Raw genomic sequence first — 17,338 nt, 5'->3', positions numbered from 1 at the left:
TTGAACCATATCTGGTTCATAACAAGCCTTAAAATATATCAATTCTGGTTTTCCCCTGTGTCAGGGTCCATTATAGAAAATACTAACATGTTAATATATATTAATGAACAGAAGAGTCAGTCTTTGTCTTCATGAAATTTAGTCCTAGTGGATAAAGGAGATGCTAAATAACTTCAAAAAGTAAACAAGATAGATACGTGGCTCAGTTTCTAAGTAGTGTTTGCCTCTTTGCAACCCCATGGACTGTATGGCTGCAGACTCCTCTGTCCATGGAATTTCCAATCCAAGAATACTGGAGTGAGTAGCCATTCCCTTCTCCAGGGGATCTTTCTGACCTAGGGACTGGACCCAGGTCTCCTGCATAGCAGACAGATTTTTACCTACTGAGCCACTAGGGAAGCCCAATTAAAATAAAAAAAAAAAGGATAATGTGATACCAAAAATAGTACATCCAGGCAATGTGATAGCAACCTAGACTTGGGAAAGAGGCTGTGAGGGTTCTGCTAAGATTGGGTTATTTGGGAAGACGTCTCTTTTTAACAAACATTTTTTCTTACTGTATTTTATTTATTCTTATTACATTTTATTTAAAAATGTGTTCATTTATCTTTGGCTGTTGCTGCACAGGCTTTTCTCCAGTTGTGGGGAGTAGGGGCTACTCTTCTTTGCAGTGTGCGGGCTGCTCCTGGCTGTGGATTCTCTTGTTGCAAAGCACGGGCTCTAGGGGATGCAGGCTTCAGTAGCTGCAGTTCCTGGGCTCCAGAGCATGGGCTCAGTAGTTGCAGTGCTTGGGCTCTGTTGCTCCATGGCATGTGGGATCTTCCCATACCAGGGATCAAACCTGCGGCTCCTGCACTGGCAGACAGATTCTTTACCACTGAGCCACCAGAGAAGCCCTGGGAAGACTTCTCTTAAAGGAAGCATTTGGCCTGAGAACCGAATGGCATGCCAGTATCAGTCCATAGCTCTCAGGGAAGAGAATTCCAGGCAGAAGGAACCAGAGCTGGAAATGCCCCACATGGGGCATGACAGTGTGAGCCTGGGACATGACATCAGAACTCAGTGAATGAAAATCAGAATGTCAGATGGTATTCAGTTGATATGGGTCATCATTGCCTGGGGAAGGAGTTTGTAGTTCATCCTAAGTAAGATCAGGAACCCTGGGAGGCTTTTAAACTGGAGAATTATATGATTTGATTAACAATTTTGCAATGCCATTTTGGCTACAACAAGACGGCAGGGGAGGCAAGATGGGAACTAAGGACCATTCTCTGTCGGGGGTCTGGGTTTAAGATAACAGACTAGAGGGAGAGCAGTGAGAATGCAGAAAGCTGGGTAATTCAGGACCTACTCAACAGTGCATGTGGAGGGATTAGATGTGGGTGGGTTAGGAAAGATGAATAAAGCTTGGGATTGCAGTAACTCTGAATTCTATTGCTTCTTAAGATGGGGAAGGGATAGAACTAAGTTGGCAGACTGTGTCAAGAGTTACATATGGGATGTGTTAGATGTGATACATGAATCTGACATCCTAGGACAGATATCAGGTGTGCAGCGGTTTGTAAATGACATGTCTCCAGAGAGAGGCAGGACCATAGATACAGATTTGTGAGTCAGCAACTCATGATGGATTTAAACCACTCGCTGAGAAAGCATAGAGACAAAGGGAAGAGAGAGGTGTAGCCTCAGGCAGGCTTGAAGATGAAAAAAACCAGCAAGTGAGATTGGAGAGAATAGATAAGGAAGTAGGGAAAAGGTTATTTCAAGAAATATCTTCTATGACAAAAGTGAATAAGATGGGAACAGGAAAGTAGCAACGAGGCATGACGACATGGATGTTATATGAGATGCTGGCAAGAATTGTCCTGGACTGAAGAAAGCAAGTGCATCTGGTAATCCTTTAAGTCAAAACATTATTTTATCATAAATGAATCACACTAAATACATCATGTCTAACGTTCTTCATTTTATTTAAATTTTATCTTCAAACTATTAGTTGCAACAAATGTCACAGATATTAATGGGTTTGCCCTCATCTAAATGGGACAAAATCTTGAATGTGTGCTAGCCTTCAAGTAGGATTATTTCTACCATTTCACATTCAAAAACATGACCTTATTTTTTATATAGAGTACAAATGTAAATTCTCATAACTTCAACTTTCCTGGCTTAGAAGAGCTTCATTTTTTCCTCACCTTCATTATGAATCCTTTCCACACATTCATGCACTTGATTAATTTCACACTGTTAGATTTTAGCAAGATTACTGGAGTGGGTAGCCATTCTTTTCTCCAGGGGATCTTTCCAACCCAGGGATTGAACCCAGGTCTCCCGCTTTGCAGGCAAATTCTTTACCATCTGAGCTACCAGTGAAGTCACTCAGTTGTGCCCGACTCTTTGCGACCTCATGGATAGTAGCCTGCACCAAGCTCCTCCGTCCGTGGGATTTTCAAGGCAAGAGTACTGGAGTGGGTTGCCATTTCCTTCTCCAGGGAACCCCTAAATTAGGTCATAATGGTAGAGTCCTAATCTATTAGGATTTGTGGTATTATAAGAAAGGAAGAGAGAGAGAAATCTCACACACATGGAGGCAAAGTCATGAGAGCAGATAGCATGGCAGTGCAATCTACAAGCCAGGAAGAGAGTGATCTGCTGCTGCTGCTGCTGCTAAGTCGCTTCAGTCGTGTCTGGCTCTGTGTGACCCAATAGATGGCAGCCCACCAGGTTCCCCCGTCCCTGGGATTCTCCAGGCAAGAACACTGGAGTGGGTTGCCATGGCCTCCGGAAGAGAGTGCTCAGCATTCATTATCTGGCCATGTTAGCAACTCAGACTTCCAGCCTCCAGAACTGTGAGAAAACTTCTGTGTTTAAGCCACTCAGTCTATGGTGTTTTGTTATGGAAACCAAACAGACTAATATACTGTATGCCCTGGTGGCTGATATGTTAAAGAGTCTGCCTGTGATACAGAAGACCCCAGTTCAGTCCGTGGGTTGGGAAGATCCCCTGGAGAAGGGAATGGCAAACCACTCCAGTATTCTTGCCTGGAAAATTCTATGGACAGAGGAGCCTGGAGAGCTACAGCCCATGGGGTCACAGAGTCAGACACAACTGAGCGACTAACACACACACGCACAAATAAACAGTGTTTTTGATGTACATGTTTTATACAAATGCATAATTCCATATGGGCTTCCCAAGTGGCTCAGGGGTAAAGAAACTTCCGTTGCAAGAGACGCAGGAGATACAGGTTTGATTCACTGGGTCAGGGAGATCCCTCAAAGGAGGAAATGGCAACACACTCCAGTATTCCTGCTTCGAAATCCCATGGACAGAGGAGCCTGGTGGACTATAGTCCATGGTGTCACAAAGAGTCAGTCATGACTCAGTGATTGTGTAGGCATGTAATTCTGTAATTACATGTGTAGGCAGGTAATTCTGTAATTCAATACATAAAAACTACATTTCTTCATTCCCAATATACTTTTCAGGTAAATCTATAATGATATGTGTACTATAGTACCTCAAGGTATTTATATACTGTGTTTTTTGACCCATTTTATTGATAGATCTACACTTTTCCATTTTTTAATATTACAGTGATGAAATTAGCATTCTTTAGATGTCTTTGAAATTGCATGTGTGTTCCATGGGATGCTTGACCAGATATCTAGGTTTGACTAGGGCAATCATGGTTTATGACTGCTTAGATCAGATATTTTTATCATCTCTTTCATTCCACTTTTCATGATAAATTATTCACTCAGAGCTTCCTTTGATTATATACCTTGGTAGTGGAACCACTGTATTTTAAGTTAAATATATACCCTGGTTTATTAAATGCTTGAAGCCTTCTTCAAATTTGCTTCATTAGTTCAGGCTTTCACTAAAATTTTGTTTACATATTGCAAAGTAACCAATGAGTTTGTTGACAGTGAATTTTATATCTAACTTTCTAAACTTCTGCAATAGGGAGACATAACATGGTCTTTCCATTTTAAATATAGTCTCCTCTTATTTATTAGTGAACATACAGAGAAATGCTCAAACATATAGGATATCCACATTTTTTAAACTATGAATTGCCTTTTCAGATTCATTGATTACAGGCTTATGTTCCTTTACTCATGTTGATTTTAGGACTTTCAATATTTTAGATAATAGTCATTGGTCAATTTATATAGGAAACAAATATAAGTTTCTGGTTAATCACTTGCCTCTCTTTTTATTTTTTTCAACTAAATGTAGATGAATCTATAAAGATTTCCACTTGAGAAACTTTTACTCAATATCATTAAAAAGAAAAATAAGCAGAATGAGAATTAGGAAAAAGTCAAATATTGTTATCTGTGGGGTATATTTAAATGTGGTATATACAAAAATCAGAAGAATCAACAGAAAGACTGATAAAATGTGACTACAAAGTAGTTATACAGATCAAAACATAAACCTAAGGCAATGCAGTAAATGTAATTAGAAAATTCAATGAGATACTGCTTGCATAAACATTAGACTATCACATAGGTAGGGATTACCCTACCTATATTGGGTCTTTAGAGAGCAATTTGTTTAGTGAAATAAAGTATTAGATAAAAGGTTTATGGACAGGTATTGTTAAGATATCCATCCTTCAAGTAAAACAAAACAAAAAAATTAATGTGACTGATAGACACTTAAATAATTTTAGGGAAATTAGACAGTTTTCAAATGTATGACAGCATAAGTCTTTCCAGATTTCTGAGCTAATTCTGAAAGAGAAAAAAGACAAGGCTTATTCTACTAGATAGAAGATAATATTACAAAATCAAAGACTGGCATTTAGAAAGATAGAGATAAATGGGCTAATAAGGAAGAATAGAGGAAGTGTAGACTGCAAACCACAGCAGTTTAGAGCATTAGACACCAAAGGTCATGATAACTGGGCTGAAAAACTTGCTCACCATATGAAGAAAATAAAATTGGATCAAAGCCTCAGTCTAAAATTGTTGAAATATATTGAAGGAACATAAGAGGCAAAACTCTTTGTGAAGAAATTCAGGATAATATTTAGGAAAGTCTTCTCCATCTTAAAGTCATAAACAAGTTTTAAGTTACAGAACAAAAATTGACTGATAATGATGTACATCTTATTACTCCACAGAGAATAAGACTTCAGAGATATCTCCATTTCCACCAAATTAAGTTAAAATTTTTAGCCTGGTTCTCCTGAATGAACTGTCATCAAAACAAGTCATTAAAGGGATCTGTCTTGTGGTCCAGTGGTTAAGAATCTGCCTTCCAATGAAGGAGACCTGGGTTTGATCCCTGATCTGTGGTTGGGGGACTAAGATCCCACATGCTGCAGAGCAAATAAACCCAAGGAAAGAAGCCCATGCGCCACAACTAGAGAAAGCTGCTGCACCACAATGAAGACCCAGAACAGCCAAAAATAAAACTGAATTACAAACAAACAAAGCCATCCTTGACTTTATCAAACACTGTGTCCAACTAGGACAGTGCTTCTCACCCATGATTGTGTCTCTGAGGTGACATTTGACAATCTGAAGACCTGTTTATGGCAGAAAGTGAAGAGGAACTAAAGAGCCTCTTGATTAAAGTGAAAGAGGAAAATGAAAAAGCTGGCTTAAAACTCAACATTCAAAAAAACAAAGATCACGGCATCTGGTCCCATCATTTTATGGCAAATAGATAGGGAAATACTGGAAACAGTGACCAACTTTATTTTCTTGGGCTCCAAAATCACTGCAGATGGTGACAGTAGCCATGATATTAAAAGACACTTGTTCCTTGGAAGAAAAGCTATGACCAACCTGGACAGCATATTAAAAAGTGGAGACTTTACTGACAAAATCTGTCTAGTCATGTATATATGTTAAAGTTAGACCATAAAGAAAGCTGAGTGCTGAAGAATTGATGCTTTTGAACTGTGGTGTTGAAGACTCTTGAAAGTCCCTTGGACTGCAAGGAGACCCAACTAGTCCATCCTAAAGGAGATCAGTCCTGAATATTCATTGGAAGAACTGATGCTGAAGCTCCAATACTTTGGCCACCTGATGCAAAGAACCGATTCACTGGAAAAGACCCTGATGCTGGGAAAGAAGGTAGGAGGAGAAGGGGACAGCAGAGGATGAGATGATTGGATGGCATCACTGACTCGATGGTCATGAGTCTGAGCAAGCTCTGGGAGTTGGTGATGGACAGGGAAGTTTGGCATGCTGCGGTCCATGGGGTTGCAAAGAGTTGGACAAGACTGAGTGACTGAACTGAATTTGAACTGAAGACCTGTTTGGTTGTCACAACTGGGGGAGGGAATTCTACTGTCATCTAGTGGGTGGAGGTCAGTAATGCTGCTAAATATTCTGCAGTGCACACGACACTCTCCACAGCAACAGGGAGTCATCCAGATCAAAATCTCAATAGTGTTCAGTTTGGGAAACTCTCTATTGGACTAAAGGGGCTTCCCAAGTAGCTCAGTGGTAAAGAATCCGTCTGCCAATGCAGGAGACGCAGGTTTAATCTCTTGGTCAGGAAGATCCCCTGGAGAAGGAAATGGCAACCCACTCCACTGTTCTTGCCTGGGATATCTCATGGACAGAGCAGCCTGGTGAGCTGCCATCCATCAGGTTGCAAAGAGTCAGACATGACAAAGCAAATGAGCACCCAGGCACGTACTAAACTAAGAGCTTTAGAGGGGCACAGATTGTGACTTCCAAATTTTTAGATCCAGCAGTGAGTACAAGAACAGAAAGCCTAATTGAAATCCAAACTATTTATTAAATATATTACTAACTTAACTGATTTACTACTGCCAATGAATGTACTAATTTCTCCCTGATCTTTTAACTTCCCTCACAAGGCCTGTTATTATAATTACTTATACAAATTTTAACCTCAGATAGATTGCACTGAAGTATATTTTCCCTTCTCAATTACCAAGTTCTATTAAGACTATCATACTCTTGACTATCTATTAATACTGTTATTCTAAAATATGACAAAGGAAACTCTGCATTAAAGGTAGTTTAAGGATGAAACTCTGATGTAATAATCCTACAACCAAATAAAAATAATATATCATGCATCCTTAAAAGAACACCCTACAAAATAACTGAAAGCAAGACATATCGCTAAAGGAAGCTAGTCTGTGAATTTGCATACCCTAAATGTGTCAGTCACTCAGTCATGTCTGACTCTTTGTAACCCCATGGACTGTAGCCCACCAGGCTCTTCTGTCCATGGAATTCTCCCGGCAAGAATACCGGAGTGGGTAGCCAGGACCCACAAAGACTCCACAATAATTTTTTAAATCAAAATTTCAGAACTTTACCCACTTCTGATAAAGAAATATAGAAGTAGATATTAAAAATCCATTTTATAATTCAGATAAGTTATGGAGTAAGTTTTATACATATATATATATATATATATATATCTCCTTGTATAAGGATAACTTACATTTCAAGATATATGCATTTTAAATACAAAATGTGAAGTGGAAATCATTAGTTTTACTGGAATAATAAGTGCTCCAAGGATGCTGGTAATCATCAGCTCTTGTCAGTTTCAAATGCACTGCGTCTTTCTGTAACTGATTTAGAGACCGGCATACTTTTACACTCTCATGAGCCTCTAAGCACCTCATTTTACCATTATGAGCACCAGTCTCCTGTCTATGAAAGAAAGGTAACAGGTCATGAGTCATTTTTATCTGTGGGGATGGGCTTCAAACAATCCATGCATCTGATGAATGTATGCTCAGTTGCTCAGTCGTGTGCAACTCTTTATGATTCTATGGACTGTAGCCCACCAAGTTCCTCTGTCCATGGGATTCTCCAGGCAAGAATACTGGAGCAGGGGGGAGGGGGCACTTCCTACTCCAGGGGATCTTCCTGACCCAGGGATGGACCCCTCACCTCTTACATCTCTTTATGGATTCTTTACCACTAGCGCCACCTGGGAAGGCCATCTATGCAACTGAGCTCAGTTGTCCCTGACTCTTGGTGACACCTAAGGACTTAATTCCCTCTAAATACTGATTTCCTGTAGAAGTTCTAACTTGCTTCATTTTCAAGGAACATACTTTGAAGATACTGTTAGAGTTTCCAAGAAACTTTTTCCAGACATTTAACTGTGATGATCTGTAGGGCCAGGTTGATGGATGGGAAGGTCATTCTAGCAAATTTGGTTTATGGGGATTTTACTCAGCATATTATGATAAATAATTCAGCTGTTCCACACATAGGAGATTTATAGCACCAGTGGGAAGATGGTTCTGGGCACAGATGAGAAAAAATTTACATGATGTGTGTACGATCTAGGGGGTGGGCTCTTCAGGGAAATGTCCTCAAGAGCACAGCCTGGCAGGGGGTTGTCCATCCAAGAACATACGCTACTCTGGATCTACTTGTGGATGAGATAAAATCCCTTGGTCACTACATACCAGGAGTCAGACTTTATGCAAGGAAATGTGTTTATGGAATGCTTCTGGATCAAATTCCATACGTTATATGGAAGGGTTAGCTATGGTTGAGATGATGACTGACACTTCCTACTGTGCTATTTTTTAATTGAAGGCATGAGGGGAAGTGAGTCTTCTCTAATGTCCTTGCAGGGGATGAAGGGAGAGAACCAGAAATAAGATCTCCCCTCCAAGGAAGTGCAAGGCTAGTGCTGCTTACTAGTGAGGTCTCCACCCTTTCCTGAGCCATGAGGGGAATCCATCATATATGACACCAGAGCCAGGGCACACTGGACTCCCCACAGGAGCTGGCCTCTACACACCTGCACAAACAAACCTCAGCCCCTGGTGAGCAGGTGTGCTGTGTACTGTCGGGAATTAAGCCTGTTTGTAAAGTCTGATAGTAGACCACTATTCACTTTAAGGACTGAAAAAATAATAGAAAACTAAATATCTTTTGGATGGCAATTTCTCTATAGAGGAACTCTCTGATCAAAAAAGTGGAAGCAGTGACAGATTTTATTTTTGGGGACTCCCAAATCACTGCAGGTGGTGACTGCAGCCGTGAAATTAAAAGATGTTTGCTCCTTAGAAGGAAAGCTATGACAAACCTAGACAATGTATTGAAACATAGAGATATCACTTTGCCACCAAAGGTAGGTAGCTATTGTCAAAGCTATGGTTTTTCTGGTAGTCATGTATGGATGTGAGAGTTGGACCATAAAAAAAGGCTGAGCAATGAAGAACTGATACTTTGAATTGTGGTGCTGGAGAAGACTCTTGAGAGTCCCTTGGACTGCAAGGAGGTCAAACAAGTCAGTCCTAAAGGAAACCAGCCCTTAATATTCCTTGGAAGGATTGATGCTGAAGTTGAAGCTCCAATACTTTGGCCACCTGTTGTGAAGAGCTGACTCACTGGAAAAGATCGTGATGATGGGAAAGACTGAAGGCAAACGGAGAAGGGGATGGCAGAGAATGAGATGGTTAGCATTACCAACTCAATAGACATGAACTTGAGCAAACTCTGGGAGATAGTGAAGGATGGGGAAGCCTGGCAGGCTGCAGTCCGTGGGGGTTGCAGAATCAGACACAACTTAGTGATTGAACAACAACAACAACTGCTCAAAAGGTTATTGTGAAATAAGTAAGCTAGTACACAATTGGAATGAGCCTCACAATTAGCCTCACCCACACTAACGCACTGTCTTTATCACAAGTAACCCACTTATGTTGTACCTGTGGGCAGATACAGACCCAGATCTTGGTGAATGCCATCAACTCTTTGGTCTTGTCTTTCTTCTGACCTTCTTCTCATCCTGTATCTAGAACCATTTCCTTAAAACCCAAAATGTACTGATCTCTTTGAAGTGGGGGTCTACATAACAGAGCTGGCAGATTCATCTTGTATTTGGCGGGACCTCTTGTGTCAGCTGCTTTAGTCTTGACTTGAGAGAGAAACTTTGAGAAAATAAAAATGTTTGTTTCTTCACTTTTATGACCACGTGTTTGTTTCTTCTCTTTTATGACCACCTCTATCTATGCAAGTGAAAGGCAGAGATGGCCACTCATCTCCAGTTCAGGAGTGAAAGCCCTTAAAGCTAGTATATACAGTAAATCCCCTACGTAAGAATCTTCAAGATGTGAACTTTAAAAGATGTCAGTGGACAGGTGTGAGTGAAGTTGCAGCTTGCCTTCAGGTCTCCTATTGCTGACGATTCTTCAGCTCTACCATCTCCCACTTCCTCACCCTCCCCAGTCAGTACTTCTTGTCTGTTCACTTGAAGCCAGTCCCTTTATGCCAGTTGTTATACTGTACTGCTGAACTTTTCAAAGTACTGTACTGTAACATTAAAAAAATATTTATTTTGTGTTTGGTTTTTACATATTATCTGCGTGAAAAGTGTGATAAACCTATCACAGTCCAGTACTATATAGCTGAGTGTGCTAGGAGGGTACCGAGGCTAATTTTGTTGGACTTATGACAAATTGGACCTACACAACATGCTCTTGGAACAGAGCTTGTTCATATGTAGGGGACTTGCTGTACCCAGGAGAGGATGAAAGGGTCTTAGAAGGGATCCAGGCAGACAGAATGGGGCTTCTGCCTGATGGAGCTGAAGGTTTAGAGAGAAATAGTTTTGGAGAAGATAGGAGTTAGGTCAAAATGATTTTGGAGGATCTATCCTCTACCCCCAGGCCCCGGGGGAAGATACTACAGAGCCTGCTTTAAGAGCCAGGTCCTGGGAACAGAGAACCTGAGCTGAGATTCTAGGAAATGGTCCAGGGAAGAAGACAAGCCTCAGACAAAGGTCCTCTTGCAACTAAAGAGGAAGTGAACGTGTGCGTGCTCAGTTGTGTCTAACTCCTTGCGACCCCAGGGAATGGAGCCTGCCAGGTTCCTGTGTCCATGGGATTTCCTAGGCAAAAATACTTGAGAGGGTGGCCATTTCCTCCTCCAGGGCATCTTACCAATCCAGGGATTGAACCCGGTCTCCTGCCATGGTAGCTGTTTTCTTTTCTTTTTTCTATTTTTACCACTGAACCACCAGGGCAGCCCATACCTAGAGTCAAGAATTAAGGAAATAACAGATGCGCCAAAAATAAAATAAGTTGCTCTTGGTCTGACTGGAATAAAGTAATTCTAGCTGGAAGAGAAGCCTAGCATCTTGGTTCCTAGGCTCCTCCTCCACTCTGAGTCTGTATTTCCTTTCAGAGTGCAGTCGACACCCCCTCCCATCACACTTCACACTTGCCTGAAGGAAATCAAGCTCCCTGATCACACCCAGACATGGCAACTTTGAACAGGCCTGATAACCTCCTTGTGAAACTCGCCCCGCCTAAAGTGCAATGTAAAATAGTGACAGCTCCCTTGTCATCCCCACTGTACTCACCTGCCTGGATCAAGAGCATCTTTCTCCTGATGAGAAAATTCACAAAAAATATTGAAGACCCAACCTCAGGGAAAAAAGAGATTATAGCAGTCATGAAACTTGGAGCTGGGATTCCCTGGCGGTCCAGTGGTTAAGACTCAGTGCTTCCACTTCCACTGCAGGGGTGCAGTTTCATCCCTGGTCAGGGAACTAAGATCCTGCTTGCTGCAAGGTGCTAACACACACACACACACACACACACACATACACAGAGAGAGGGAGAGAGAGAAACAGCAGTCATGAAACTCTGAGCCTAGGAGTTCCATTTCCACACCAAGCCAGCTGGTTTCTTTATTCCTTGAACCATATGCTCATCTCTTAGCTGAGATAGATTGCAAGTGGTTTGTCAAGAACTAAGATTTGCTAAAATTGTGTATTTTTGCTATTATCTTAGCTCAAATTAGAAACATATGTTCATCACCTCAGTCTGTGAATAGTTCAACTTGGACTGTTTTCCTCATTTTATTTAGAGCAGACCAAACAGTTATCATTTCAAAGTTGACCTCCAAAAAATAATGCATGCACAATTTCTTTTCTAGTTGTGTGTTTTTGTTTTTCTTTTGCAAACTAGTCAATGAACTTAATTAACTTAAATAGAGTTGTGCCTCTCAGTACCATAATTAGAACCGCCTTTATTCAGGTAGGAGATGCTGATGGCATCATTAAGCTGCAGAAGCCACATGAAGAGCCTTCAAATTTCAGAGTTCATATCTGAAGTAGGGACAGATAATGGGACTCAGGACATTTCATCTCTAAGTGAAAGTGAAAGTCGCTCAGTTGTGTCAGATTCTTTGTGACTCCATGGACTATACAGTTCATGGAATCATCCAGGCCAGAATAGTGGAGTGGGTAGCCTTTCCCTTCTCCAGGGGATCTTCCCAACCCAGGGATCAAACCCAGATCTCCCACATTGCAGGCAGATTCTTTACCAGCTGAATTACAAGAGAAGCCCAAGGATACTGGAGTGGGTAGCCTATCTCTTCTCCAGTGGATCTTCCTGACTCAGGAATCGAACTGGGGTCTCCTGCATTACAGGTGGATTCTTTCCCAATGGACCTATCAGGAAAGTCCTAAAGTTCTGCCTTTAATGGGGTGATGGCTTTAATGGTGATGAGAAAAATTACCATCTGAAGGCAACTTCCAGTGTGATCTGATGAAAAATCATTCCCAGGTCAGCCCAGTGATCACTGGTCATGAAATATAGTGTAGATAATGTACTTCTCTGCAGAAGTGGGGGATTGTAAGCAGTGAAGTTTATCAGAAGCTCTGATGTCATTTAGGGGCATTTGGGAATGTAGATGGCCACATCTTGGTCCAAAATTGATGCTATGGATAGATGAGGGTTTATATTAATAAGAGCTGGGAATCAGATGACAAAAGAGTTAGATGGTAGTTATCACTGTTCAGGAATTGAGAAGAAAATAAAGAAGATAAATGAAATTTATTTATGATGAAACAAGTGCTACTGGTCTCTCTCAGTCTCCCTCGTCCTCTATCTCAATCTGCCATGTGAGGTCACAATGAGAAAGAGGCCATCCATGAACCAGAAAGAGTCCTGACCAAACCCTGAATCTACCAGCATGTTGATATTAGACTTCTCAGACTCCAGAAATATGAGAAATGAGAGCTCATTGTTTAAGCCACTCAGGATGCTTCGTTATAGCAGCCCTCTCACATGAATTTACAATAATCTCAGTAGCTGAAAGGACACAGAGATACCATTTTCCTGGTTTACACTCAGTGCACTGCCCTCCTTTCTCAATACACATCCACCCACAGGAGTCCACAGGCTCAGCTGTGTATCCTCAGATTTATGCCCAGAATAAGATGCAATAGCACGTCTTTTGTGAGAAGTGATTAGCGTCATCACACTAGAGTATCAGTTGCAGTACCTGGAGATGGGAATTTAGAAAATATTTGATGTAATCTATTTAAAATTAATACTATCATAATGAGCGAAGATTTCCAAGAAAAGATCCTGTTTACTAAAAATCTGATAAAGTGGGACTGATAATGTCTACTTTACAATTGAAGAAATGATACTAGGAAAGTCACAGTTCTTTCTAAAAGGACACAGTTGGAAAAGTGAGTCTCTGTGATTGTGAGTCTCTAGCTGTCTGGTTCAGCATCACAGTCGCCCATCACACACCCATACAACGGTTCATGGACTACCTTGTTGCATGTTGCTGTACCACTTATATATGTGTACACATTCTTAATAAAGAGGTCTATATAAAACAAGGGGCTCTGGTGAAGTTTCCAGTTGAGGAACTGAGGTGAAAAGAGACCTTGAGAAGTCTTTGATTTCACAGAGCCCCTTTCAATGACATATTAAAATAAATTTCTTTACCTCTTCACTTTGATATTGTCTTGAGTTGCAATTTTATCAGAAAGGTGTTTCTTGGAAAAATCTACAAATCCAATAGCAAGTCTCTTTGTAATGTTTATATGCTACTCACATTTTCTCCTCTTTGGAACTAGTAAAGTACTCCCTATATTTCTCCTGATCACTCAGGAGAATTGTACACAGGAACTTGCATCTGCTTCATGGCCCTAACTGAAAATATCACAAAATACTGGTTAAAAATAAGTATAGCTGAAAATTCACATAAGAAGCATCTTGACAAACCATGTTTAAAGTGACTGCATGGAAAAATATTTATTTAGAAGTATTTCACTTCCATTTTATTTCATATTTTATGCCTTTACTGTTAGTGTTTATCATTTGGCTAAAAAAAGGATGCATGTATTAAAATGATTAAATGATAATGTTTCTTTTTCTGATTTCAGGTTTATAGTATACCTTCATAAAAGTAAGTAGACTTCTTTACTGGGGAAAAGCAAAATTTCCAACAAAAAGCTTAGCAATTAAAAAATATATGCATGCAAGTTTCAGCATCTTGAGTTGATTTTCCACTGTTTTCAGATTAACTTGGGGGTAAATTAAGTACTGCAGTCATGAAATTAAAAGAAACTTGCTTCTTGGAAGGAAAGCTACGACAAACCTAGACAGCACATAAAAAGCAGAGATGTTACTTTGCCAACAAAGATACATCTCGTCAAAGCTATGGTTTTTCTAGTAGTCATGTACAGATGTGAGAGCTGGACCATAAATAAGCTCAGTTCAGTTCAGTTGCTCAGTTGTGTCCGAATTTTTGTGGCCCCATGGACTGCAGCACAGTGGGCCTCCCTGTCCATCACCAGCTCCTGGAGCTTACTCAAACTCAAGTCTATTGAGTCAGTGATGCCATCCAAACATCTCATCCTCTGTCCACCCTTTCTCCTGTCTTCAATCTTTCCTAGCATCAGGGTCTTTTCCAGTGAGCCAGTTCTCCACATCAAGTGGCCAAAGTATTGGAGTTTCAGCTTCAGCATCAGTCCTTCCAATGTATATTCAGAACTTATTTCCTTTAGGATTGACTGCTTGGATCTTCTTACAGTCTAAGGGACTCCCAAGAGTCTTCTCCAACACCACAGTTCTTCAGCGCTCAGCTTTCTTTATACTCCAACTCTCATATCCATACATGACTACCAGAAAAACCATAGCTTGGAATAGACAGACCTTTGTCAGTAAAGTAATGTCTCTGCTTTTTAATAAGCTGTCTAAGTTTGTCATAGCTTTTCTTCCAAGGAGCAAGTGTCTTTTTATTTCATGACTGCAGTCACCATCTGCAGTGATTTTTGAGCCCAAGAAAATAAAGCCTGTCACTACTTCCATTATTTCCCCATCTATTTGCCATGAAGTGATGGGACCAGGTGCCATGGTCTTAGTTTTTTGAGTGTTGAGTTTTAAGCTAACTTTTTCACTCTCCTCTTTCACTTTCATCAGGAGGCCCTTTAGTTCCTCGTCACTTCGTTCCATAAGGGTTGTATCATAGGTGTATCTGAGATTATTGATATTTCTCCTTGAAATCTTGTTTCCAGCTTGTGCTTCATCCAGCCTGGCATTTGACATGATACACTCTGCATAGAAGTTAAATAAGCAGGGTGAAATATACATCCTTGACATACTCTTTTCCCAATTTGGAACTAGTCTGTTATTCCATGTCCGGGTCTAATGGTTGCTTCTCTACCTGGCCACAGATTTCTCAGAAGTCAGGTAAGGTTGTCTGGTATTCCAGTCTCTTGAAGAATTTCCCACAGTTTGTTGTGATCTACAGTCAAAGGCTTTGGCATAATCAATAAAGCAGAAATAGAAATCTTTCTGGAATTATCTTGCCTTTTCTATGGTCCAACAGACGTTCCAGCTTGAACAACTGAAAGTTCATGGTTCACATACTCTTGAAGCCTGGGTTGGAGAATTTTGAGCATTACTGTGCTAATGTGTGAGATGAGTGCAACTGTGTGGTACTTTGAACATTCTTTGGCATTGCCTTCATGGCATCTGATCTCATCACTTCATGGGAAATAGATGGGGAAACAGTGGAAACAGTGTCAGACTTCATTTTTTTGGGATCCAAAATCACTGCAGATGGTGACTGCAGCCATGAAATTAAATGATGCTTACTCCTTGGAAGAAAAGCTATGACCAACCTAGATAGCATATTCAAAAGCAGAGACATTACTTTGCCGACTAAGGTCTGTCTAGTCAAGGCTATGATTTTTCCTGTGATCATGTATGGATGTGAGAGTTGGACTGTGAAGAAGGCTGAGCGCCGAAGAATTGATGCTTTTGAACTGTGGTGTTGGAGAAGACTCTTAAGAGTCCCTTTGATTGCAAGGATATCCAAGCAGCCCATTCTGAAGGAGATTAGCCCTGGGATTTCTTTGGAGGGAATGATGCTGAAGCTGAAAGTCCAATACTTTGGCCACCTCATGTGAAGAGCTGACTCATTGGAAAAGACTCTGATGCTGGGGGGGATTGGGGGAGGGAGGAGAAGGGGACAACAGAGGATGAGATGGCTGGATGGCATCACTGACTCGATGGACATGGGTCTGAGTGAACTCCAGGAGTTGGTGATGGACAGGGAGGCCTGGCGTGCTGTGATTCACAGGGTCGCAAAGAGTCAGACACGACTGAACGACTGAACTGAACTGAACTGCTTTGCAATTGGAATGAAAACTGACCTTTTCAGTCCTGTGACCACTGCTGAGTTTTATAGATTTGCTGGCATGTTGAGAGCAGCACTTTCACAGCATCATCTTCCAGGATTTGAAATAGCTCAACTGGAATTCCATCACTTCCACTAGATTTGTTCATAGTGATGCTTCCTAAGATCCACTTGACTTCACATTCCAGGATGTCTGGCTCTAGGTGAGTGATCACACCATAGTGGTTATCTGGCTCATGAAGATCTTTTTTTGTACAGTTCTTCTGTGTATTCTTGCCACCTCTTAATAGCTTCTGCTTCTGTTAGGTCCATACCATTTCTGTCCTTTATTGTGCCCATCTTTGCATGAAATATTCACTTAGTATTTCTAATTTTATTGAAGAGATGGCTAGTGTTTTCCATTCTATTGTTTTCTTCTATTTCTTTGCACTGATCACTAAGGAAGGCTTTCTTATCTCTCCTTGCTATTCTTTGGAATTCTGCATTCAAACGGGTAGATCTCTCCTTTTCTCCTTTGCCTTTAGCTTCTCTTCTTTTCTCACCTATTTCTAAGGACTCCTCAGACAACCATTTTGCCTTTTTACATTTCTTTTTCTTGGGAATGGTCTTGATCACTGCCTTCTGTATAACGTCATGAATCTCCATCCATACTGTCTATTAGATCTAATCCTTTGAATCTACTTGTCACTTCCACTGTGTAATCATAAAAGATTTGATTTAAGTCATACCTGAATGGTCTAGTGTTTTCCCTACTTTCTTCAGTTTAAGTCTGAATTTGGCAATAAGGAGCTCATGATCTGAGTCATAATCAGGTCCTGGTCTTGTTTCTGCTGATTGTATAGAGCTTCTCCATCTTTGCGGGCAAAGAATATAATCAATCTGATTTCGGTATTGACTATCT

Source organism: Oryx dammah, unplaced genomic scaffold (assembly GCF_014754425.2).
Source record: "Oryx dammah isolate SB20612 unplaced genomic scaffold, SCBI_Odam_1.1 HiC_scaffold_20, whole genome shotgun sequence".
NCBI classification, from domain to species: domain Eukaryota; kingdom Metazoa; phylum Chordata; class Mammalia; order Artiodactyla; family Bovidae; genus Oryx; species Oryx dammah.
Note: the sequence above shows the minus strand (reverse complement) of the source record.